This window comes from Tympanuchus pallidicinctus, unplaced genomic scaffold, assembly GCF_026119805.1.
Source record: "Tympanuchus pallidicinctus isolate F22 unplaced genomic scaffold, pur_lepc_1.0 scaffold22, whole genome shotgun sequence".
NCBI classification, from domain to species: Eukaryota; Metazoa; Chordata; class Aves; order Galliformes; family Phasianidae; genus Tympanuchus; species Tympanuchus pallidicinctus.
Window position 1 is genome coordinate 4,986,529 of NW_026294739.1, and position 25,602 is coordinate 5,012,130.

At 44.2% G+C, this 25,602-nt stretch overlaps 1 protein-coding gene across 6 annotated transcripts in view; it reads right to left on the reverse strand.

The window, feature by feature from the left end:
- Positions 1 to 25,602, reverse strand: part of PIK3CB (phosphatidylinositol-4,5-bisphosphate 3-kinase catalytic subunit beta) — an 89,771-nt gene that overhangs the window by 49,400 nt on the left and 14,769 nt on the right. For 4 of the 6 annotated variants that reach the window (XM_052686977.1, XM_052686976.1, XM_052686980.1 and 1 more), the window contains one exon: positions 16,977 to 17,140. The gene's annotated coding sequence lies outside the window, so the exon portion shown is untranslated. Of the gene's footprint in view, positions 1 to 16,138; positions 16,254 to 16,976; positions 17,141 to 17,806; positions 17,949 to 25,602 lie in introns of those variants that run through there. The other 2 variants (XM_052686978.1, XM_052686979.1) reach the window with 2 other exon arrangements.

The window sequence follows — 25,602 nt, forward strand, 5'->3', positions numbered from 1 at the left end:
CTGAAAACAAAGCAGTGCTATCAGCTTTTCTTCACCCGTAGGCCAAGCCACAAAACACAAGGCAGGTAACTACTTCTGTCACAAACACAGCACACCCTGCTCATAGGCACTGAGCGCAGCACAAGGATCAGGCACAAGGGCTGCCATTCCTCCAGCCATGCAGAGCAGAATCTCTCCAGGAATCAGCCCAAAGAGCACCGTGAAGTAACTTAGTTTTCTTCAGTGTTTTCAGAGCAAAGCAGCTGCTGCCCTATCTGCTTATATATGAAAAAGAAATGAAATTACAGCTTTACAAACAACTTTTTGGGAGCAAGCTTTTGGTGCACAAAGGTGTGAACACATCCAAAAACTTCCCTAGTCTAAAGCCTAGGAAACTACAGCAGCCACAGAGACTAGAGAAAAATAAAGGCCTTGCAGGCTTCGGAACTTGCAAGGACAGGGTACATTTCATCTCTTCCAATCAGTGCAAAAGTGCCAGTCATGCATTAATGTTTTATTTCCATGTCAATGGTTTTGTTTACAGAACCAGAAAAGTCAGACAGAAGTCAAAAGGTAGGGACTTGGGAGGGAGTATGAAGTGCTGCACACTATAAATACAAGATGAATAGTGTTACTTCCAGAACCGCCTTCCAAGCAAGCAATCTTCCATAATATGCAGTGCCTCAGAGGGGTGGCAAGGTGTATGTGTGCAGCCCCAAGCCTGGAGCAGAAGCAGGTTATTTTAACTAAAATCCAGGTACTCCAACATTCTGGAGGTCTCTGGATAACCAGCCAGCTGCAGACAAATCAGACCATGGGAGCCTGACATGCCGCCCACAACTGATGAAGAACGTTTCTTGGGAAGCTTATCATTACCAACAGAGCAAAGAATGGGGTTTTGAATTTGCATATGTGCCAGTGATGCAAATACCACATGAATTTACCCAAGCTATAACAAGTCTTTCCATAGAGCTTGGCAAATCACAGAGAAGGCTCCCAAACAATACAGGAATCACAGGTAAAGTGCACAGCACCAGCTTTCTAATATCAGGCCTGATTAAACAAACTAACAAACAAAAAAATGTGACCTTATTTCTTCCTACATCACATCATCTCCCCATTTTACTATGTTTATAAACTGGAACCACATGTCACATAGAAGTGTTGTTATATTTGTTGACTAAAAATGCATTTGAAAAGAAAGACAAGCAAGTAAGCTTAACAGTAAAAAATTAACCCAACATTTCTCAGTGTTCAGATGTGCACAACAGAGGTTACAAAAGACTGGTCTAAATGCTGCTCACATCCAGTCAACCTTTCAGATACCAGTACACATTCCACCTTCAAAGTACAAGAAGAAAGTTTTTCAAAGGCTTATGACTATATAATAAAACTGCCCAAGGCCATAACAGTTAGCGGAACCCCAACCACATCAAGACGAATGCAAGCACAGTCTCTGGAAACAGAATAAAAATCATAAGGACTGAAGCAATGGCTTCAAGCAGTGAACACCACCTGGGCTCTGGTGAGTACACACCTTTTCTCAAACTGCCTGGACATCAGCACTGGGGCCTCCCTCGTTGGTCTCTGCCAGCCATGAGCTGAGCCCAAAGCACAAAGCCCTTGGGCACCTGCCCTGGGACCGCACTGACGGCACTTGTACTGAGCGTGCCGGGGACCCAGCAGAAAGCAGAGCCTGGATAGCCTGCAACTTCTGAATGAACAGGCATTTTGCAAAGTAATGGATTGTCTGAGCCCTTTCATCAAACCCACATTACACAGATATACTTCTAATGTTAATTGTCAGTGTGTGTTGAAGAAAATCCTTAGCAATCCCACAAAATAATTCAAGAATCATCAAATTTGTTTGGTAGCAATCAAGATCTATTGCAATACAGTAAAAATTCCTACAGCTCTACAGTAATCTCCATAATTCCTTATATCCACAGAAATACTTACAAATGTACAACAAAAAGTTGTACCAATAGGGAAGAAAGTGGGAAAACGTACAAGTAATCATTGCCCCAAAATTGTGCATTGCATCTAACTGAAACCAAACACAGTTATACACTGGGGATGGAGGGCACTCGGAAACAAACTAAACAACCCCTCTCCCCCCACTAAAAATCTTTCAGAAGCAATGTCAGATGCCACACAAATGATATGGCTAAGCTGCTGGCCCTGCAATCCTCTCCAAAATAACAGCTCCAAGACCCACCTCATAGGCTGCCTGCAAGCTCTGCCAGGGCAGACACAGAAACCATTTGGTGGAGAGCAGAGTGCTCCTGGTGTGCATTAGGTTACAGAACCTGCAGTGGGCTGAGTGACACGAGGCAGCCACTGCCTGGCCATCTTCCTCTCTGCAATAGATCTACACTGGAAGAAGGTGCTGAGGAGGCACCAGGAGCACTGCTGAAAGTGTGAGCGGGCGTTTCGGACAGCTGTACACACAAAAACAAACAGGTAGGGGTTTAACAGCTTTCGCATCACATCTTCAACCACATCAAAGCTGTCTCATGCATTTCATGCTCTCGACAGCACCAAGGACTGGACAAGTGGTTGTCAGGCTCAGTTAGTTCCCATAGCATCCACTCAGCAATGGTGAAAGTCAGTATTATACCCAGTCTGAGATACGACAAGGATTAACCATCAGAGATGACAGTAAACAAACACCCTTCAGTAAACAAAAATAAAGAGAAAAATAAAGCAATGTATTTTTTCTCCATCCCAGTCCTCCATTTCAGCAGCAACAGGCAGAAAATTCTTCAAGAACTTTCACTCGCAGTAATTAAGCCACGACAGCTCAAGGTCAGGAATTAACACAGAGCAGGAAAAGCTTGTTGCAGTGCACATGTGGTAACATCCCAGCAACCTCCAACTTCCACACACTGCACAGCTCAGCCCAAATTTAAAATCCAATTGCAAGCCTGAATCTGAAAAAACTATCTCCTAGATATTGCAAAGCAATAGAAGCACACAGAAGGATCATCCTATGCCTTTCATCACTTCAACAGGAGAGGACCTCTTAGAGGTGGCTGTTATTTATGCAGTAATATCAAGATGAAATATTTTAATTGATAACGAACTGTTCTACACACAGCAGTGTTTTGCCTTACATGTTACACTTTAATCCTTGCTTATAGTTGGTCAAAACAATACCAAAACCAAAAAAGCCTCAGCCTGTTCTGAACTACCTCACTTCACAATCCAGAGCAACTAATTGTTCTATGAAGCCCACTTATCTCGCACAAAATCTTCATGAGCAAACCAAAATAGGCACATAGCTGCAAGCTCTCATAACATAAAAATAGCCACAGAAAATAATAACACAAAATAAAACAAGCAGAGACAGAAACTACAGGATGCCAAGGTTTAAGCCAAATGAGTTGCACAAGAGAGCCGTGTTAGAACTACAGGTCAATTACAGCCCTGATCTATTTTGCTTTTTTTAATATGGACAAAACAAAGACCACAAAGCATTTTCAGGAGTAACTTTAAAAAACGTGGGGCACTGTTCAAGTTAAATGCATAACGCTAGCAATGTGATCTGAAGCTAAATTCAGTTACCTGTCTGCATTAAACAGAACCAGCTACCACAGTTCTTTTTCTCCAGGGGGTGGTTCAGAGCAGAGCTCCGTACCCAGCGCCTGTGACTCACCCCTAGAAGCAGCCCCATGTTCACTTTACTCACAGCCTCAGCATGCTGTGGCTCACCACTGTGCAATGCCCTTTGGTATCCAAACTGTGTAAGGTGATCCATCCCAATGGTGCTTTGGGCTACGGAACCCAGTAACCCCACTATGCATTCTGGTTTAGAACCAGACAAGATGGAAGGACAACCTTCAGCCCTTCCAATAGACAATAAAACAATCAAAATACTCAGAGTTCTTATTGGCACTGAGCAACAAAAGGCATTCAGCTAAAGGAGAAAAGGACAGCAACTTTCAAATGGCAATCTAGGATCAACAAACAAGAGCCTAAGCAAACAAACAAACCAAAATCCAATCACTTAAAAAAAAATAATAATTCCAGGAACGATTCAAGTGTTTCTCTTCTGCTCTGCCACCCTGAAACGAAATGCCTCTGGGCAAAGCAGAAGTGGAACATCTCACTGTTAATGAAGCTTAACAAAAAAAGACTGGCAGATACAGAGTTTTTCCCTATGTCTCTGTTGACCAATCTACCATCCTCTGAATCCGAGAGCAGCACACTGAAATCAAGATTAGCACAGTCTCTGTACGAGGGGGAGACACTCATACAGACACTCTCAGTGTTGGAGGGCTGGATGGTGCTGATAACAGCGATTGCAGAATACGCAACATCCTTGGAGAGATTCTGGGTATGAGTGTGTCAGAGCGAGGGTGCTCAGCAGCTCAAATCATAATGTTCTAGGCTGCACATGACCATTAAATAAAAACAGCAATGTTCTTTTGATTTCTGATGACTCACAAACAAGTGCTTAGATTTGCTTTATATTGATTCCTAAACAGTGTCAATTGAGTAACATTTTCCAGCTCATTTCCACTTCCAGTCCAGATTAGGGCACAAGTGATTACTCAGCTGGTTGTTTCTCTAGCTGCAAAATTGGTGACAAAGAACAAGTCATTTGGATTGAACAGATCCATTTGTACATATATGCAAGTTCTTCTACCTCCAGGCAGAGCCATCACTCACTAATATCCCCGAGTGGTGCTGTATTTCACTCCAGTTCTCTGTATCTGCTGTATGGAAGAGAAGAGTTGGAAGCTGCAGTCTCTGCAATCACACCAGCAGTGCCCCTCTTTCAATAAATCCATACCTGCACATGCTGCAATGTGAGGCTCCAAGGCTGGAGGCCCAGCTAGCTGAACTGCTGGGGAGCAGTGCAGGCAGAGGCAGAAGGATCCATCGCCCGGTGCAATCACCCAGCACATAAACAGAGGTGTCTGCAACAGCTAATGAGCTGCCAACCACCGGCCTGCAACCACTGAGCACCCTGAGTGCTCACACTGCAAAACTCTGCCTTTCAGTATATGCACGTAGATTGAATGCCAGAAAAAAGGTTGATCTCACATGGATTTTCATTACTCTAAAGCAGTATTTGAGAATAGAAAATCGCTGTTTATAAGCAGAAACCTCTGGGAGAGGGTATGCAGCACAGCAATTTCTGTACATGAGAGACCTGAGTGAAGTACTGGTTCTTTTGATCCCATACCATAGCACAATTATGGCCCACACTTTGTTCTAAAACCTACTGTTGAAGTTAGTTATTTGGTATGGCACAGAAGACTAAGTCAGCTGGAGTTGTTAAGGAGCAATATTACCTCCCCATCACTGTTTTTTCATAAAGAAATCTTTTGTTCATTTAATGAACTGAAGGCCATTCTAAATTCAGATATTCCCTCTATCTCAAACTCTTTAAAATACCTTGAAGATGCCCTGACAAAGCATTTTGTCACAATTTTGGATGTGGCCTTTCTAGGTAATGCATTTTCTTCTCACTGTTGTCTCATAAATGCAGAAGCACTCCAAAACAAATCTTAGTGCTCCCAACCAAATCAGTTAATATTTATTTGCATTTTACAGAGAGAAATTAAAGATGGAGCCCTCACCTTGGTTCTGCAAACATCTTGTGGCAATAAGTTAGCTACTTGAAAACACTAAGAAAAGGACGACTCTTGGTTGCTGTTTCCTGTGATCTCCATGCAGCCTGTTTTCTTCAGTACTTGCAGATGCCAGAGTTTCATTTCCCAATTCCTCTGGTAAATGTCTAATACCGTGAAGCCATGCAAATTTACTGCTGTTTACTTCCCAAATTCCTCCTTTTTAAGTGTGCATACTTAATTTTACATAAATGAGAGCCCATTAGCAGAGTTAAACAGTGAGGCTAAACAATGCATGTTTCAGTAGCTGATTGTTATGAAGCATTTTGTGAAGCTACTTCCCACTTTGCTCCCAATGCCAGCTTTAAGGGCTTTGTTCTTTATGACTAAAACTACCTCCAAAGAGTGGATTGCAGCAGATTCTGAACACAGCGCAATCAAATTAAATGTACTTCAAAGACATCCTGCAGCAGTCTAACCTGCTGCTTAATTCCATATATTACTCCATGATATATATCAACAGTGATTATTTCACCACTAACATATGCAGTATTACCTGAACTAAAAGTCATCACTAACAATACTTGTTGTGATGAAGGAGGAAAAGCTCCAACATGTAACAAATGCATTTTACCTTCAGCTACCTCCAGCACTCAAAAGCAAATCTACAAAGCTCTAGTGATTAATGAAATGCTGTGTGTTTCCATTTGCTCTTGATCCTCACTCGCTTCTCTTTCAGGTAGAGACTCTGCCTGTCTCATACGCTGAGTCTCAATTACTCAGAGCACCCAAGGAGTTGCACATTACGTGCCAGCATACACAGACTCGGTTCTCAGTTACGTACAGAAATACTCCAAGAACCTCAGCTGTGCTACAGAACTGAAAGAGGAACCTGGGAGCAGGATGAGCAGGGGCTGAGTGAGGACAGCCATGTTCCTGTTCAGCACTGCTCACCAGCAAACCCACAGGCACTTAATGAGAGGGGGAGCACTGGCAGAACTGAACAAAAAACTGCAGCACGCCGGAATACAAGTTTCAGTTTCTGGCTTAGTTCTTCCATTTTCTCTGAGACTTGGAAATGATGGCAGCTTTATGATCCCCCTTTTCTTTCTCTTCTTTATGAATGAATTTAAGATGGGTCCATACAGTGGCAATCAGTGAACAACCTACAACACGAAATGAATCTGAGAGTGACCCCGAGATCCAATTTTCTAAGACAAATGAAGACAATCACTTTTACGGGCTCTAATACAAACCTCTGCACTGCTATCTTTGTTTACAGCAGAATCTTTTATCTCTTCCATTATCTATGTTTTTGCAATGCAGGATATATTCACAGTCTGCCCCCAAAGCCTATTTCCTTGAAAGATCTAATCTCAATCAACTGCTACATCCATTCCCTAACACTAAGAGCATGTGACTACAAAAGACTTCTATGTCTTAGACCTGACAAATAGAATCACCAATTTAGTTTAAAAAATAACAGAAGGTAACTCTGCCACTCCCCTAATATTAATTAATGGGTCAGGTTTGTTTCTGAAAGTTCTGAAGTACCAACCACAGGAAGAACACCACCACACACATGCTGATACCTGGCTCTGCTCACAGGAGGTTGTTTGTTTCCTATTTTATTTCAGAAAAAGAAATCTAACAACTTGAGCATGAGGTTACATAGTAAGATATTATCAAAGGGCCACACATGTGAGAAGTCTAGAAGCAAGTGAAGACCAAAACAACCCTTCTCTTATCAAGTCAACAGTTCAAACCTAGACTGGGTTCAGAAAGTCAGTTTTGAAAACAGTGATAATGTTTTCCACTGTTTGTAGCCATGTTACCAAGAATTACAAAATATTTGGTACAAAAAGAAGGCAGAAACCCTTTATTTTCATCAGTTGCAAGGCTCGGCACAGTAACATACTACACAGCATTTTTCAGATTCCTTCATTAATGAAGTTTCAGTAGGTCTCACCTCAGAAAAAGCATGGCCTTCAGTGCATGGCCTGTGCATGTGCACAGAAAGCTGAGCAGCTCCGACCCTGCGTGATGGAAACACTGGCATAGAGCAGAAGCACTCAGGGAACCCTTTGCAAAGAGAGTGACCTGCTTGGCAGGGCTCCACCACAGGTGAATTACAACTGTAGACACTGCTGGATAAACAGCACTAACCAGGTCAAGAACAAACCCCTATACGATCCAATTGCAAAGTAATTCCTGATGCTGAGATGAACCACAAAGAGCAAGGTGGAAAGAATAAAAGACAGCATTCTTAAATTTCTATATAACAGCTCCAAAACCACAAGGCTGAAGAGGAGCCCAAGGAGGGCTGGACTGAAAGCAAGTGCTGAGAGCTGCTCCCACAGGCAAGGTGTGGAGGAGTATAATGGTTCCACTACAACAAAAATGGCACCACCACACTTGGTAACAAAAGCTTGCTCTTGTACGAGTCTTAAGAAAAGACCTGAACAGCATTTCCCTTAACTCCTTTCCTTTCAAGTTCTCTCCTTTGACAAATCAGAAGGCAAACATGGAAGTCCCCCCATAACCCAGTCTTATTTCTCGTAAGTACATCGCAGGGAGCAAAGCACATCACAGCAAGCAGAAAATCACACAACGCTTACACCATCTCATTTGCTGCTGCATCCCAAGAAGTCTTTCTCGGGGTAAACCAAACCTGTTCATCACTAAACACAGAGGCATGGGCTCAAAGCGTCAGGAACGCTCTGATTTCTGAAGGCCACCCAGTTTTCAGGAAGACTGTAATAATATATGTACATCTCTTTATTATTCCACAGACAAACAGGGTTAAAAAGTAGCAGAAGCATCAAGTGATGTTCCAGGTCAACAATGTCCATTAAATTAACGAAGCAGCATCGTAATTTTTGGTTTATATTAGGTCTGGCTTTGAGACCCTTATTTCATTTCATTTTCACCACCCTCTAGAGTATTGGCCTTAAAGAAAAAAAAAGAACCACCTTAAAAAGAACATAACAAAGGCACACTACAGTGATGCGCTGCGGTGAGAAACAAAGGCATAAATGCTTTGCCTTCCCACACCTCTACCTAGAAGTCCACTGGAAAAGGAATAATAGAGGAAATGAATATAAATACAGGGGGGGTCATCAGTCACATTTCTTTTCCCTTTACAACAGTATAGTAAATATTCTGTCTTCTAATATCATGTTTTAAAAAGACTCCAGCTGCTGTACTACAGTCTGCATAGACCTCCTTTTTACAAATAATTCCTCCTGTAAAAAATATTATTTTAATACAAGAAGGGAGATTTTCTTTCACCAAAGGCATTTCCATGGAGAGCAGGCAAAGTCAGGCAGTGCATCAGCTGGCACAGCTCATCGTAAGGGGTGACATACATGTGGTTGTTTTTTTACTAACTGAGGCCACATAAAAATACATCTACAGCTTTTCCATTGTAATTCAAAGCGCATAATGTTTCTCTGCTATACATTTCAACTGCCTTAGCAGCAGCAAAGTAATTTTCAATTAGCTGTTTGCATTCATCTTGTAGTAGCATCTCCAGTGCTTCAAGGTCCGTGATTGCAGATAATACCTATCTTCAAGGACGTAAATGCAATAAAACTTTCTTAAGCAAAGACACCAAAGAAAGGGAAGAAACAGCCCCATCCCCAATGCCCTGATGAGAACACACAGCGATAACTGAACTTCTCCAAGATCCAGCAGCAGCCGTGTGACACACTTAGAAACAGAACCCAATTATGGTAGGTCCCCAGCCAGCGCTTTACCCACAGCATTTCTCACCCAGGAGAATTAACGTGGAAGCTTCAACATTAAACAAAATGGAGTAAAGGAAAAATTACAGAGACTGAAGTTCTTTATTTAAAAAGTAGAAAGAGATATGGAGTTCTGTCATTTTACGGCAAAGAGCAACTTTGTCATTTTATGGTGGATATGACTTCAAATTCAGTGTTTTTGCAGTAACAGAAAATATGAAAGCACCCAATACGTGGATTCAATTTCAAAAGCTACACAGCTGATGCAGATCTGGATAAAACTATTACAAATTAAGATGAGGAATGATAAGGGAAAGGCCTGATTGTAGTCTTAACACGACACCTAGTTTTGTTTTCACATTCCTGTGAATGTTGGTTTTCATTAAGAACTCATTCCTGTCAAATGATGGAATCGCAGGGGCTGGAAGGGACCTCTGGAGATCATCGAGTCCAACCCCCTGCTACAGCAGATACCTTACAGGGAGGCTAAACCAGGCCATGCAGCTCGGCCTCCAGTTGGGTCCTGAACATCTCCAGATCAGGAGATCCACATCCTCTCCAGGCAACCTGTTCCAGTGCTCCACTGCAACACTTAGCCTTACTGTAAAGAAGTTCTTCCGTATGTTAGTATGGAACTTCCTATGCTCAAGTTTTAGGCCATTGCTCTTATCCTCTCAGTACATACCACCGAGAAGAGCCTGGTCTCATCTATTTGCCTCTCACCTCACTTTAGATATTTATAAACATGAATCAGATCCTATCTCAGTCTTCTTTTCCCCAGGCTGAACAGACCCAGGTCACCCTCTTTCATCAAATGGGAGATGCTGCAGGCCCTTCATCACGTTTGTGGCCCTCCACTAGTCGTCTTCCAGGAGATCCCCTTCGTGGCCACAAGGGCACACTGCTGGCTCATGGCCAACCTGTTTTCCACCAGGATCCCCAGGCCCTTCTCTGCAGAGCTGTTCTCCAGCAGGACAGCCCCTGACCCTACTGATGTACACAAATACTCCTCCCCAGTGCAGGATTCTACCCTTGTTCCTGTTAAACCTCATCAAGTTCCTCCCTGTCCAGCCCTCCTATCTGTCCAGGTTTTGTTGAATAACAGCACAGCCTTCATGTGTGTCTACCACTCCTCCCAGCTTTATATCACCAGCAAACCTGCTGAGGGTCTCTATCCCTCTATCCAAGTCACTGACAAAGATGTTGGATGAGATCAGACCCAGCTCCAACCCCTGCACTGTTAATTACAAATAACCTTTTTTTGTGCAGTACCTGTCTGCTTTGCTTGGTGCTTTGCCTCTTCATACACAGTGCCCAAAGTAGAAACTACCATCAAAACAGAAAAAGGAAGTTGAAAAGGAAGTTCAGATAACGGCATGGGAAAAGCAGTGCACTAGATTTGAAATTTTAGGAGAGGTAGAAATCAGCCAAATAGTGGATTTTTATGTACTTGGATCAGCTGACCTCTAACAGGCTCTGCAGAATCACATTCAGTATTTAAAAACGGTACCCTGATACCTAAGGCAACAAGTCAGTAAAATACATATATTCTGTTATTGCTCAGATGAAGCACACAGATCATTATCTTGAGCTTTGCAGAATTTTCAACTTTCCTATATCATCTGATTTAAACATAAAAAACATTTTTAATTGAAAAAATGATTTTAGAATATGAATAACACTGTCAGGAGGCAGAACTCCTGAACTTCAGAAGCACAGGAAGCACAACTGGTCTAGGATGAACACTAGGATGAACACTAGGATGAACACTAGGATGAACACTAGGATGAACACTCACCACATTCCACACATTTTTTTTAAACCTATTTAGAAGTGGTATCCCCTTATCTTTAAATATCATTTGAAATTTTGTAATATTACCAAGTTTTATTTGAAATTGTATCAATAGAATAAAAATATGTGAAGAAATGTCAGTTACATAGATGGAGGAGCTTATCAGTATAATAGAAAGTTGTGGGGGGTTTTAGTTATTATTTGGCATAAAATACAAAAGGACTTTTGTCAAAGGCACTCTGTGCCTCTGACAGGGATATTTCAAAGAAGCTGAACAATATCACCCTGCAAAGCACTGATCATCTCTTCTCACTTCTGTTGTTATAAACCAGAAAGTAGTTTCTTTTTTTTTTTTTTCTAGCAAGAACTTTGTGCCAAAGATGAATGTATCACTTGCTGCTGACAACCTGCCAAACGAAGGATGCCTTTTCTCACTCAAGTGGGTTCACAATTACTGCTCACCACCTTCCAGTCAGCACTTATCACACCAATTCCCAAATACACTCCTCAAGTACCTACCAGACAGCTCTCCTCTACACACAGACACGGTGCCCTTCACTCTGAAATCACTCCTAAGAGTATTTGAGCTTTGAACAGCTCTGCAGATGCTTCACCTCCTTACATCATGGCTCGGTCCCAACGTCAGGAGGGTGCACATGAGATTCGTGAAGCTCACGTTCAAACCTGAATATGTCTGTCTATCACACTAAGTACTTCTCTGCCCAAGGACCCCTGCTTATGACTCAGCCAACCCTCCCTACATACCTTCCAGAGCATCCTGGAGAGAAACAGGTAAATTAGATGTCTCATAAAACCATCTGAGAGCAGTGCTGTGAGCCTCTGAAAATGAAGTCCATCTTAGAGAAAGCAGCTATTGCACTTTCGACACAAAAGCTTTGCTGTCCACCTGACAGTTCCTACGTTTATTTCTGAAATACACCATTTCTGTTTACATATGCTCTCCGAATACTCAAACAGACCAATGAAGGACCTTCAAAACCACTGAAAAATGACAAACGCTTCATAACAATACTGCATAATAAAACCAAAGAGATGCTAATATTCTTATTAATTCCTATTAACTGACAACATCCCTAAAAGCAGACACTCACACATCTTCCATAAATGTGTTTCTCTGCCTCTACCACCCAGCTCAGCCCCCATGCACATGCCACCACTTCATCCAACCTCAAGACCTGCATCACTGAACCCATCTCAGCATCCCCACACACTTTAACTCCAGTCAGTGCACGGGCTGGGGGCAAGGGGAGTACAGCAACAACCAAAGAAGGGCAAACGCTGAGGTCCCAGTGGACTCCTCATTAATTAATTTGGAATTGATGAAAATTTTTAAGATGTGGACAAAAATCTCTGTTTCCTACATTGGATACAAGAAGAAAGGGAACAAAAGCCTCAGAAGAACATCGGGAAAAGAAGTTCAGAATATTCACTCTAAAACTTTGGTGTATCCCAAAACTCCACTTCCGAAAGACAATAACATAAATGCACTTACTGCTTGTAAGACATATAAAAGGAAATCAGAAATCACGGGCTTCTCACCTCCACCTCTTACAAGTAAACTCATGCAATACGCCATCATATACAGACACAAAAATGGAATCCACAACACAAATTCTTTCTCCATTATAGGACATATCCATACCATTCAGTCACAGTTTCTGCAGGCAAGTGTATTTATACAGCTATTCTATGAGCAGTATTCATCATTCTTCAAGGCCCCTTGGGAAGTGCTCATTTTCAGAGGCAGATCCATTTCACCTATTTCTATCTCACTCCACCCCTGCCCCAAGGCACCAGACCTCACTTGCTCAGAAGTTTCTGTTAACAATAAAAAAATAAATAAACGTGTAGAAGTAAAAAAATCTGGGATCGTTTAGCAACTGAACTTCAGAAGTGAAACGGTTCAGCGTTACAGCAACGCGTAGACTAAATTGCACAAGCATAAAACTGGATGCTGCTATCTGTGATGGAATCTCTTTTAGGATAGCTTGATGCAGAATTCACAACACTTATGTAAAAAATTAGAGGAGTTAGTACTGCAAATCATACCAAGATATATGTAAGTAGAAGAAAACTTTTTGTAGTTCAGTTTCACGGAGAACATTAAAAACAACGCTGCTTATCAAAAGCATGCTTTTCATAGTTCTGAAAGAAACTAAGTACTGAAGTTTATATCTTGTAAGTTTTGAATCAAGACAGTAATTACAGTACTCATTTTGACACTCTTTTCAAAGTAGATAAAGTATTTCCATATATGTAGACTGTCTCAAAGTCAAAATAGTAATTTTGATTAATTCCAAACTTAAAAACAAACAACAAAGTTATCACATCTGCCCCCAAACTTTTCAATAAACAAAGCAACTGAAAAACATTTGGGGCATTTTGCCTCAGCCAAAGCCACAAAGCAGAGGTAGCAGACACCTTACCAAGGACAGCCCTGTCTGAGTGCAGTCTCTGAGGCCACATCCTGCAGCACGCTGCAATGAAACTTGGGCTACCTACAGCTGCCAAACCAATAAACAGAGCAAACAAATCCATGGGAGGTGGTGCAACTGCTCCTATCTCACACCTTGTCAGAGGAAGCTTTTTTGACATCGTCAGTTTCATTATTGTTTCTATTATCTCTGAAGCCACCAGGTAAATCCGATTATTCTGCTCACAACACACACAGCCTGTTTACTCACAGGGGCCTCGCCCTGCAACTGTAACGCACGTAAATGGAGGCTCGTTCCTGAATGTACTTCCACCGAATATTCAGACATGAAGATTTATTCATGTGAAATCTACAGCCTGTAGAGCAGTTGGGTCAGTGCTGCACACAAAGCAGCAGACACCCCAGGCACTGCACAAACACAGATTCTCGGCCTCATAACTGCACAGTGCGACTGGTGGCAGCCCCGCCACACTGTTAGCCCAGACTGCGGGCACAGACCTTGTGTCACAAAGTAGAACTGTGCAACTACAGGTTTTTATTGTGAATTCTTAAAATCAATTTTTAAATCTGCTCTGCTTCTAACATAAGTCGGTATTTGGCACAAGAGCTGACGTAGTTATCCCAGCAAAACACACTGCAGCCCTGTGGGGGCCATCAGCACTACCACAAAACAAAGCTCAGTGCACTAACGCTGATATTTCTCTTCCCTCAGGATTCCAGGTCCTCACATTTGAGGCAAACAAAGATGCAGACTCTGACACTACAGGTATTAATGCTCTGGGCACATCAACATGAACACAAACGCTCATTAACAAACAAGCTTTCCTATGTACCTGTACAAACGGCATTTACTTCAGGTTCTCTCTCTCCTGCATTGCATTCACAAAAACTGCCAGTTGTGAAAAAGTTAACGAGTAACTTGTGCTCCGCTGCTACCAAGCATAACAGGCCAGAAAACCCACCTAAAGCCTAAACAGCAACACGGACCCTACATAAAACAGAATGTCAAATGACAACAGCTCACCAACATGGGGCCACATCCAGGTAAGCTGCCTGATGACAAGAGGCACAGAGTCCAGGGCAGTTTCCACGTGCATCCCCAGACCCATGAAAAGGCAGCTAGCTGCCTGAGCCCTCTCTGGAACACATGGCGGCTGTCAGGCTGAGCAGCCAAGCACCAGCACGTACTTCCACAGCCAGCTGAAAGAAAAGCAGCTCATGTTTTTCCTGTCCCTGTCCAGCACATGGAGCATTCCATCAGCTTGCATTTTGATGGGACTTTTTAAAAAGTCACGTTTGCCAAACAGAGCATATTGCAGACACAGGCAGCATTACAGAAAATGTGCAACTCTTTACACGCACATTGTGTGAGCACTGCTTCCTAGAAAGAGAAAGGCATTAAAGCAGTGAGAAGAGGCACGATGCATTCCCTGTTTGCTACATCGCAGGAGTCAAAGAGATTATTTTTATTATTTTTTGTTCAGGAGCCATTCCTACACCAGAATCTGGAGTTCTGCCAAAGCTCCACAGACAATTGGGGAACCAGCAAGCCTATGACATCAGATATTCCAGGGAAGTGAAACTTGACTTAACGGAAGTAATTTTTGTTACAGAAAAACAGATACTGACACAGGCACTAACAAAAGTATTTGAAGACCATGCGCGATGGCGATTCTTTTTCAATAACTTGAAATAAGTCTATAATTGTAGCAGGAATTCCAGCTAAGCATGTTCCCAAGTCAACCCACAGGACAGTGCCCTCGATAGTCCTGAGATCTGCAATGCGCACACACACCGAGGCCAACCGAGGAGCTCTAAGCGCTGCCGCTCCGGCCCCGGTCCTCAGCTCACCGCTGACATTTCCGGACCCAACGCTTCCCAGCAGCCCGGTCACCGATTCCATTCTAACGCACTGGTCCGACGCCTCGACACAAGTGCTGAAATACATTATTTCTTCACGAGCGGCTCTTCCTAACGGCAAGAAGAGCCTCACGAAGCCGGCTCTCACCTGGTCAGTAGCCCTGGAACCGCAGCTCTGGCCCCGCCCCGCCCCCAGAGGAGCGCAGCGCCGCGCGCCGTTGGCTTTGGCCGCGCTTCGCAGTTGCAGCAGAGCAGAACCCGTGAGCCCATCTGGGGACGAAAGCAGCCCGCCGAACCCCGAAGCTTTCCTCTCGCGGGGCCGTCCCGGCTCCAGCAGGAGGGCTCCTGCACCGCCACGCGCCGGACGGGTTCGCCGCACGCGGCCCCGCTCCATGAGTTGCGCGACGGCAGCTCGAGTTCCGGCCCGGCCCGCCGCCCCGCTCCTCCTCGCCGCTCTCAGGGAGCGCAGAGCGACACGCGCCGCCCGGCGCCCTGAGCGGCGGGACGCTGCCGGGCCACTCGTTGCGGCTCCTGCCGCGCCGTCGCACCGCCGGAGCGAGGGCAGCGCCGCCCGCCCGGCTGAGCGACGGCCGTGTCGCAACGCGCCGCAGCCCGGAGGCGCCCCTTCCTGCGAGGCGGGGATGGACTGAAAGGGCCGGGGGAAAGCCGCCGCGCCGGCCCGGCCCCGCTCCGAACCCCGACCGGCGCTTCCCGGCACCCACCTGCCCGAGCGGCGGCCGGTCCCAGCCCCGGCCTCAGCCCCGGCCTCAGTCCCGGTCCCGGCCAGCGCGGCGGCTCCGGCACGAGCGGGGCCGGCTCCGTCCTCTCCCTCACGCCGCCTCCGCGGGCGCCGGGTTACCTAGGCGATGGCTTCGCCCTCGGGCCCCGCCCCGCCTCCCGGCGCGAGCCGCCAACCGGGACGCAGCTTTCAATATCGACCCGCCGGCGGCGGCCAATCAGCAGGCGCGTCCCGCCCGGTCCGTGCTCCCGTGAGGGCCGGAGTCGAGCCGCGCTGCCGGGGCCGGGCCGCTCTGCGAATTCGGCTCGGCCGCCTCCTTACGGAACCATTCCGTACGCGGCCGTGGGAAGGCGGCGGGATAAAGCTGGTCCCGCGTCGATGGAGTCCGTATGCAGCCCCACGGCCCGGCCCGGCGCTGCTGGGATAACCGCGTCAGAACGGAACGTGGCAGAAACGGGCAGCTCCGGCTGCTTCCCACGCCACCCGGCCGTGTGCCCGCAGCCACGCAGTTCATTTTCCAGTTACTCCAGTTTTCAAAACAGAGAGATGAATTTAATCCCTCATCGGCTCCACTTACCCAATGTGAGGGCTCTAAAAATTCATTACCTTGGGTCAGGAATCAGCCAGGAGAGGCTGGGTTGCCTGTTTCAAACAAACAGACCGACCACAACAGGTGGACCAGAATTCCAGGGGAAGGCAGTCACCTCCCCATTAACTTGGGAACGTTAATTTGGTGCTATGTGGCATGAAAGGTGAGAGTGCAATACCACATCTAGGCAAACCTCAACAGAAGGCAGAAGTTACTGAGGAGCATTTCCTACCCGGTGCTGGCGCCTTCGCCGTCTGTCTGCAGTCTGTCTCAGTTAATGGTTCCCCTTCATGCCCTTCCCCGGCTCTCTTACAGCTGCCTGACTCTACCCGTGCTGTGTTGGAGCATCATGCTGCTGCCTCGTATTGCAGTGACTCCGTCTGACTTCCTTTCTTCCTGGAAAAACAAACAAACAAACAAACAGCAGATTTTAAATGAATGTAACTGTTTCATCATCAGATAAGAGCATACAGAGACAATCTCATCCCTGTGGATCACATCCTATATAACTGAGCGGAGTTCAGCTCAGTGAGCTGCTTTGTGTAAAGATTACCTCGATACTGAAACAGTTCTGAAAAGCAAGGCACAAATGAAATCCAGTAGTGCAAGAAGCCCCAGACGTATCCCTTTTCAAACCAGTTTAATACTTGTGGGTTTGACTCTAAGCATTCCAATAGTCTTGGCCTGGATACTCAGCCCTTGGCGCGCTGGTTGGCTTTGCTGATGACAAATGGTTTCATGTCTGACTATTCTTGGAAAAATTGGGACTTCTGTTTTTTTTTTTTTTTTACAGCTATTTATGCAAGATTTTGCAATATTACAGGATCTGGTACAGTCTTTGTAGAATAACACTATAAAGTGCAAATGAGAGTGATTTAGTAGAAGTAGCAGAGGGCTACAATCCAGAAACTTCATAGTACTCTCTACACTGCCATTTTTTCAATTTAATAACGGTGCCTTGAATTGCCCATCATGTATAAAGCTACAAGCACTTAGACACTGTTTTATATTATATACGCCTTCAGCTGCATCTATGAATAGAATTCAGGGAAATCCACTCACGGGGAGATTTCTGTAGGTTGGTGCTTCAGACTTCACATTTCTTTTTCATTCTGTGCTTTAATGCCTCAGAACTTCGTGGTGGGAGTGAAGCGATCTCAATCAGCAGTTACCAGCATATTTCAGATTACAGTCAATCAGCTAGCACTCTGCTTGTGTTCATGTCTGACAGGCAGCTGTTATGGGCAGTGCATGCAATATGGATAAAGAATTCGCCTGTAGCACCTTAAGTAAACATTTTTGTGCCCTACATGGCAGTGAAAGAAGCAGAAGTTTTAAATATCACTTAAATTTTCAATTTCCTTATTTTTAGATTCTCTTCCACCCCCCACCCCTTTGCAAAACAACAAGTGCTCTATTATTCTGCCCCCCCAGGCTATTGTTACATATGTTCTCAGTATAACAAAAGGTTTTTGTCTAAAAAGGCTGTATCTGAGTCATGTCTTTACATGCAAAACAGCTGTACACCTAGGGCACATTCTTGGTCACTTGAAAATGTGTCATTTTCAGCATTCTGGTATACACTATTTTAGCCCTGTGTAACAGCCACGTTTAGAAAAAGGAACCAGTGCACACACTGTGCATCTGCAGACAGCTTACAGTAGCAGCAGCAGACCCAGGCAGAGGAGAGGAAACATGCAAAAGATTTTTGGCCTAAAGCAGAAAAAACTTCTCTGGAGAAAGAAAGAAAGGGAAAAAAAAAAAAAAGAAAAAGCATCTTAGTAAATCTAAAGGACAGTGATCCAAAACGCAGCTGAGTACTCGACAGAAGACGCTTAGAAATCATTTACCACAACTTTAATGCTGGTACCGGTGGCAACTTGCTGATGTCCCCTTTGTGATACAACACAACATCCACAAATCTATCAGCCTTGATAAGTTAATGCACAAAACTTCTTGTGGTGAACAGATTTAGGTCAGATGTTAGCAGGAAGTTCTTCACTGTGAGGGCAGTGAGGTCTTGGCATAGGCTGCCCAGAGAAGCTGTGGATGCCCATCTGGAGAGGTGTCCAAGGCCAGGTTGGATAGGGCCCTGGCAGCCTGGCCAAGTGGGTGGTATCATATCCCTGTTGTGCCAGGGGGTTGGAAGTGGAGGGGCTTTATGTTGCTTTCCAACCCATGCCATTCTGTGATTCTGTGATTGTACGATAATGGCTGTGGTGAAGAACTCTGCCTTGCTCAGTTCTGGAAGCAGAACACTCCCTCAGAAGGTGTTCTGTGTACCAGGACTGTACCCACGTGTGCTTCTACAATAAGCTGCTCTTTGTTTCTCACACTGACTCTGGTGGAGAGGGAGACAACAGCAAATAATGGACTGAGTGACATTCGGTACCAGACTGCAAATGCAGATGTCAGACAAAACGGATGCTGAATTTGGCTGATGAAGCTACAGCCTGCAGTAACACCAAGCAGCTTTTAACAGTGTTTTGCTAAACAGTTATTTAACACGTATAAACGTCAGTGGAAAGTACTCCAAGAACCTACAGCAGGCATACAGGAGCCCGAGAGGCAAGCTGTTATCTGAACAGGGCCCCACACAGCCAGCGGCACCGGTAGCCGCACACTCATCCCTGCACTTCCTTGTTCTGTGCCTTTACTGAATGCAGTGCTTGAGGCCCTTCATTTTAAATCTGTAAACCTAACTTAAATGACCCAAAGCCACTAGAAATAGAAGGCCTCTTCCTTGTCCTCCTGACCTTTCCTGACCGCTGTAACACATCAGCAGTACAAGCAGTCAGCTGATGTACCCTTAAGGGAGACAGAGCCCTGCTGTCACTGAGTGGGCTCAGCTCCTTCCCTTTTTCCCCTGTGATGCAGCCTGACTGAGCTGTCACACAGGGGTGGCTGCAACCAGAGAGCAGCCTGAGCGCCCAGAGCTGCCCGCAGCCTGCCCACCAGCACAGCCCACCCTCCCATGGGCACTGCCATCTCTCTTGGGATCCCTGGGTCTGGGCCATGACCTAGGGGACCAGAATCCCTCTGACTGAGGCTGTGAGTGCATCAGTATGAGCTGGGAGCCAAACCCCAGTATCTCATCCTGTACATCCACAGCAGTAGGCACACACTGCCATATTGCTTCAAATCACAAACGCCACAATTAGAAGTTTTTGGGTAGACACTCTTAAATGATGGCATTTTTGATTAATTTATGCCAATTCTATGCTAACCTTGTTGTAATAAAGCAATATTTTTCGTATGATTTTTCTGTACAGAAACTGGTTGAACATGCCGTAGTCACTGGTTGCATACTACAACATTTGTGAGTAGTCGCTTATTTTCTGCTCCTGCTCATGACAGATGGGTTTCTGGGTATGGACACACTGCACAAGACAGCTTATTCATCAGGCAGGTGGATGTCCATGTTGTAACAGACAGCAAAGACCGAAAGCACTTGGTCAGAGTAAGCAAGGCCTTCACAAAGAGCAACACCACCCTGACACAGCAGTCTGACTTTGCTGCTATGCTCTCCTTTTATATATAAGCATTTCTACATACTTTTTTAGTTTTACCAATTTCCTAACACACCCATACAACACAATCTTTCATTAAAGCATCTTGAATAAACAGTGCCTAATAGAGCCCAGACTTATGTCTCCACGTAACCTCACACATCGCGCAGACAAGTCTCCCCCAGCTGCTTCTCACCTGCCCACTGCGTGGGTCTGAACTCATACCCAATATTAGCAATTTTTTGTCATGAAAAAGAGCACTGAATTGCTAGAACTTTTTAGATGAGACAATGAGTTCCCTTGTGTTATTTCTACTGACTTTTCTAATCAAATATAAAGATCCCGTGACACATTTTGGCAAAAAGTAGGGCACAGACAGCTTATTTATTCTCTTACTAAAAATAGGCTTCAAAGTCCAGCAGGTTTTAATGCATTAGATAGCACTTTAAGTGTAATAGCTGCCACACCTGTCCTGATGTATATGACCGGTTACGCTCATCTTTGCAACATGTTAATTACAAAAATCAACCATCAAGTTTCACAATTACCTTAGAAGTTGCTGAAATGCTTACTGGGATTAGACTGTCCAACAACTGAAAAGGCAATAAAATAGCTCCTTAGCCTTACAGGAGGAGCTTCTGACACCCTTCCAAGCACTGCACAGCATGTTTCACATCCTCGGGTTAATGGTATATTACTGTTCTCAGCCAAAGGCAAAAACTAGGGAAGAAATTAATTACGGGAACTGCAACAGAAATGGTTTAAAGAAACTTATCTGCCTCCTCCCTTCACTTATTTATTTTCTGGCTGGCCTTTTTGTTAAGGCTGTTCTGATAACTGATGTTACAACTGTGAAAAATAGAGTAATAGTGATCAGGAGTATTACTGAGACTATCACATTTTGTAATGAGTGTGGATGGCTATGGAATGTACGAAGGTAGACTTATTTCTCAATTCAGCCTTGCAGAAGTCTTTGAACTGCTGTTCTGTCAAGCCTGCTTAGAGAAGTTCATTGTCCAGTCACTTACGTCAGTGCTGTAAGTCAGGGTTAACAAAACTTCATTTTGTGTATAACTGTCATAAGAGAGAACAATCTTTAGCCCTGACATGACATCAATGTGGTTGCCCTTTGAGTCAAACCCATTTACTGACCTGCAGCACAGAATGAACATCACTTCTGAATTTGGTCATGTGTCATTTACAAATGATGAAAAACTTGCTCAGAAACAAATCTTCCTTTATCTCCCATGAGTTATATGCCATTCTTTGATTTATTCTTTGATTTATGCATAAATCAAAGAAAGAAATGAACACAAACGTGTTATATTACTGCTCCCAGAGAGCACAAGTACTGCATTAACAGTTTGGTAACCCACAGAAAAACAGGACCACTTCCATACCATTGATGATTACACACTATTAGAAAGCTAGTACAGCTGTATGACAAGTATTACATCCAACATCATTCCTCTAAAAACATCTGTTCCTAGCATATAGGCTTATTTTAAGCCTTTACTTAAAATCTCAGATGTGTGCTTCTTCCCACTTGTGAATATGTTATCATTTTAAAAGTAGAAACTTGTAAGTGGTATTAAAAGTGCTAACAAAATACATATAACTATCAGCTAAGCATTCAAACAGTCTTCGTGGATTTCTTATTAACAATGCTTCAAATGTCCATGAAGCTCTCTAACACTAATTCACAAGCATCTATTCATATCAATGTTTCTTTTGTTATAAAACTGTTCTTCAACAGTAGGATCAGTGCAAAGATTTACGAAGACATCCTGAAATCAGTGAGAACCAGGCACATGCAACACTGCTGGAACAAACAAACACTTTCATCTCACTGTTCTGTTAATACAGCTTCTCGTGATCACAAGCCATGAGCCCTGCCCTCAGTAACAACCGCATCCGATGCATTTCAGAACTGCGGGATTAACGTGTGCCGCACAGACGATGCCAAAGAGGTGCTGGGAACACTCCTCCATTCCAGCACACAGTTTGCAGCAACACTCCATGCAAACTTTGGTGGTCAGACAGTCCAGGCAGCCTGAATCAGGAAGACTCCTGTTATTTCTTGGAATGACATTTCAGACAGTATCTTTGGGTTACATAAGCATCTGGTCCCGAGCAGCCAATGTTACTAAATCTGGCTAGATGCCATCAAAAAGAAAAATCATTGCAGCATAAGTATATTATTGTAACTTCTTAAACTTACAAATTAAGCCTGCCTCAGTGTTCCTAGACTCCATGCCCGTGTTAAATCTCTTTACACAACCATTTTTCCAGGTGCTGGTGAACCAAATCGAAGTACACTCCTCTTTCACCCACTCTGTCTGGCAATCTATCACAACAAGTCTGAAAGCTTCGCTGCTATGAATCACACCCTGTCGGATTAAATAACTATGCAAATGATGCCAATTCTCTATTTATCACAGCTTTGTCTGTGAAACAAATCAGACAGCAGGTGAATCATGAAACTTCTGTCTGTTTGGATGCCAAGTAAACACAGAGGCAAGCAGAGGGGAGTTGGCCTAACTTCATGCTCTGCAATCTATTTCTCTTTCCTACCCTCTTCTCCTGTATCACAGTGACATTGCTAACATGAGCAGAGAACCATCCTTGCCTTTTTGTCAGCACAGCCCATTTGGCTGCAGTTCAGGAAGTCCTTTGGGCACATCAGGAGATGGGAGCACGCGCTGAAGCGGCTTTCTCAGGAGGGCACTTGCTGTATAAGCCTCTGATTGGGAAGGTGGAGTTTCATTTCCAAGAAGAAAACCACATCCATTTAAGTAGCTCCATCATTTATTGCACAGCTCTTCTGCTTGGAAGTGGATCACTGAAGGCTTTTATTTTTTATTTTTTTAAATCCAGCTCTACAGTGAGGCCATACCGATGGGGTATCACTGCCTGGAGATGGGCTGTAGCCTTCTGGATAAGGTTAGGTCACCTTTGCAAGAGAGCACATTCCAGTAGTTCATAAAAATGTGTTAGAAGAGCTTTTTATTTTTATTCCTGGAATGCATCTCTTTGCCAAAAAAAGGTAGTTATGTTCGGGAAAATATTCCACGGGGAGCAAACATTCTTCTGCAAAGCCATTCCTCCCTGCTCCACCCTGGCTGACATTGCACAAGCTGAATAATGCATGTCAAGGCATTAAGTAACATGTAAACATTTCCAGTAAGTGTTCCTGCTGCAGATCTTGGCTTAATTGGTATTGCTTCCCTCTATGATAGTGGAAAGTCCTCTGTTCTTCTGCACCTAAAGTTTAATATTAATGGAGCATTTCTTAACAACCACTGACTACTAGCATCTTCCTTCCTATCTCCCAGTTTAGATTTTAAAAGCCTTATCAAATAAAGCCTTCCTCAGGAAAGGATATCTCTGGTGGCCTCACAGCCTGAGCAATGAAGCATCATGGCGTCCCACTATACTGTAGTTCTGGTAATAGGTTTAAGGACAAGTTCTAGTCGCAGGTATGCCGGGCTCTTCCCATACTGCTGAAGATGTTTTACATGAACCTCTGGCTCTTCATCACAAACTGTCTGCTCATTATCCGTCCTCCCATGCTCCCAATTTCAAACCTATGTATTTTCACATATTGTTTTTCCCAGGGAGTGAGAGCACAGTGTTGGGAAGCCACAGTCCTTTTCAGACTGGTGGAGGAAATCCCCTTGGAATTTAGTACTGCTTCAGGCATGCATGCTGTTTGCACAGCACACACGAGTAATTCCTCCTCCCTTACTATCCTTGACACTTCACAACAGTGGCAAATGTGGTTCTGCACAAACTAACCCAAAGGGGATGTGCTTCCAAACAAAAAACATATAGAAGCTAGGACATCACTTGGATGAAGATGAATCACCTCAAGGAGACTGAAAACCACTATGCCCAACAGAAAACTGCCCAACAAAATGTCTGGGATTTTCCATTGGAATTTGTGCTTTCCCAAAGGGCTTTCTGTAGGAGAGACTGCCCTAGGGTCAAGTGTCTGAGGAACTCCCAGTAAACAACACTAAATTCCACTCTGAAAAGTACTTGAGCAAAAACTTCACCTTCATACCCAACAGCTCTGTTAAAAATCATGTCTTTCCTATAACATTTTTCAGGTATAAATTATTTATTTTGATGTCTCTTAGCTGCACAGGGCTGAGAGCGGTTGCAGGTGAGCTGGCTTGTTCTCCTCTGCATTAATGAATCATTTCACTGGCAGTCAACCTCACGGCCCAGCCGAGGTCACAGCACCAGCAGTGCTGAACGTTACCTGGAGCCAAGGCTCTCTGCTGATCTGCAAAACGTTTCATTACACACAAAGCTGCTTCAAAAGGAAAAAGCTCAGCTGTTCTTCTAACCTGAAAGTACAGCAAACTCATACTGCTTTTTAATGAGTTTTTGATGGGCTTTCATGAACAACAGCACACATGCAATCTTGTGGTATAGCAAGTCACAGAAACATCTAAAGATGGGATATTAATGACTTGGTTTGATGTTTACTGATACGCGGCTCCAACTGAACTTGTCAGAAGACTGCCTTAAAGCACAGTGAGCTCCCCAAGCCTTCATTACGGAGTTGCAACAAAATTGATCCCAGAGACAAACTGCACAAAGCATACTCCTGCGTGGGCAACACATGGAAAGCAGAAATACCAGCACACAACCTCCTCCAGGCCCAGGCCTTTCCCCATGTTTACAGCAGCAGCCCTTTTTGCCCAATCTCTGCTCAGCAATGAGCCTGCACACTGAATGTCACAGCTCCAGACCCCAAGGCCAGCTGCTCTCAGTAGGCTTCCCATCTCCACACAACTGCTACACTGATAGCAGTGACTCAAGGAAGACAAAAGCACAGTGAAACAAAATTTATGGCCATCAGAGCAAAATCAGATTGCAACTGCATGAAAACTGTTGTGCACATCTCAGTACCTGCTATGGACTATCTTTATGCATAGGCTGATTAGCACAGGCATAAAGCCAAACTCAACCAGGAGTCCGTCCTGCTCAGAAAGTTCTTCCCAGCAACATGAGTTGCTGGAAACACGAGTTAATGATTGCTATCATAGATATCACAGGAATGTGCCGCACTCGTTAAGAAATGTTTTGAAGAAAGGTTTTTTGCACATTACTTCCTCACTGCTTTTAGCTCCTCCACAGAAGAGGAACCACTGGAAAGAGCAAAGCAGCTGCAAACACATCTGGAAATAGCTCTGCCTCACCATTGCCACTTTCCTAAGAATCAGCAACCCGCTGCACTCATAATTCTTTGTGCTGTGAAATAACATCTTTGGTGAAAGAATGACAGAACTTCTGACTTCTAGGCTTCAAAGAACGTGACTGCTAAGCAGACACCCA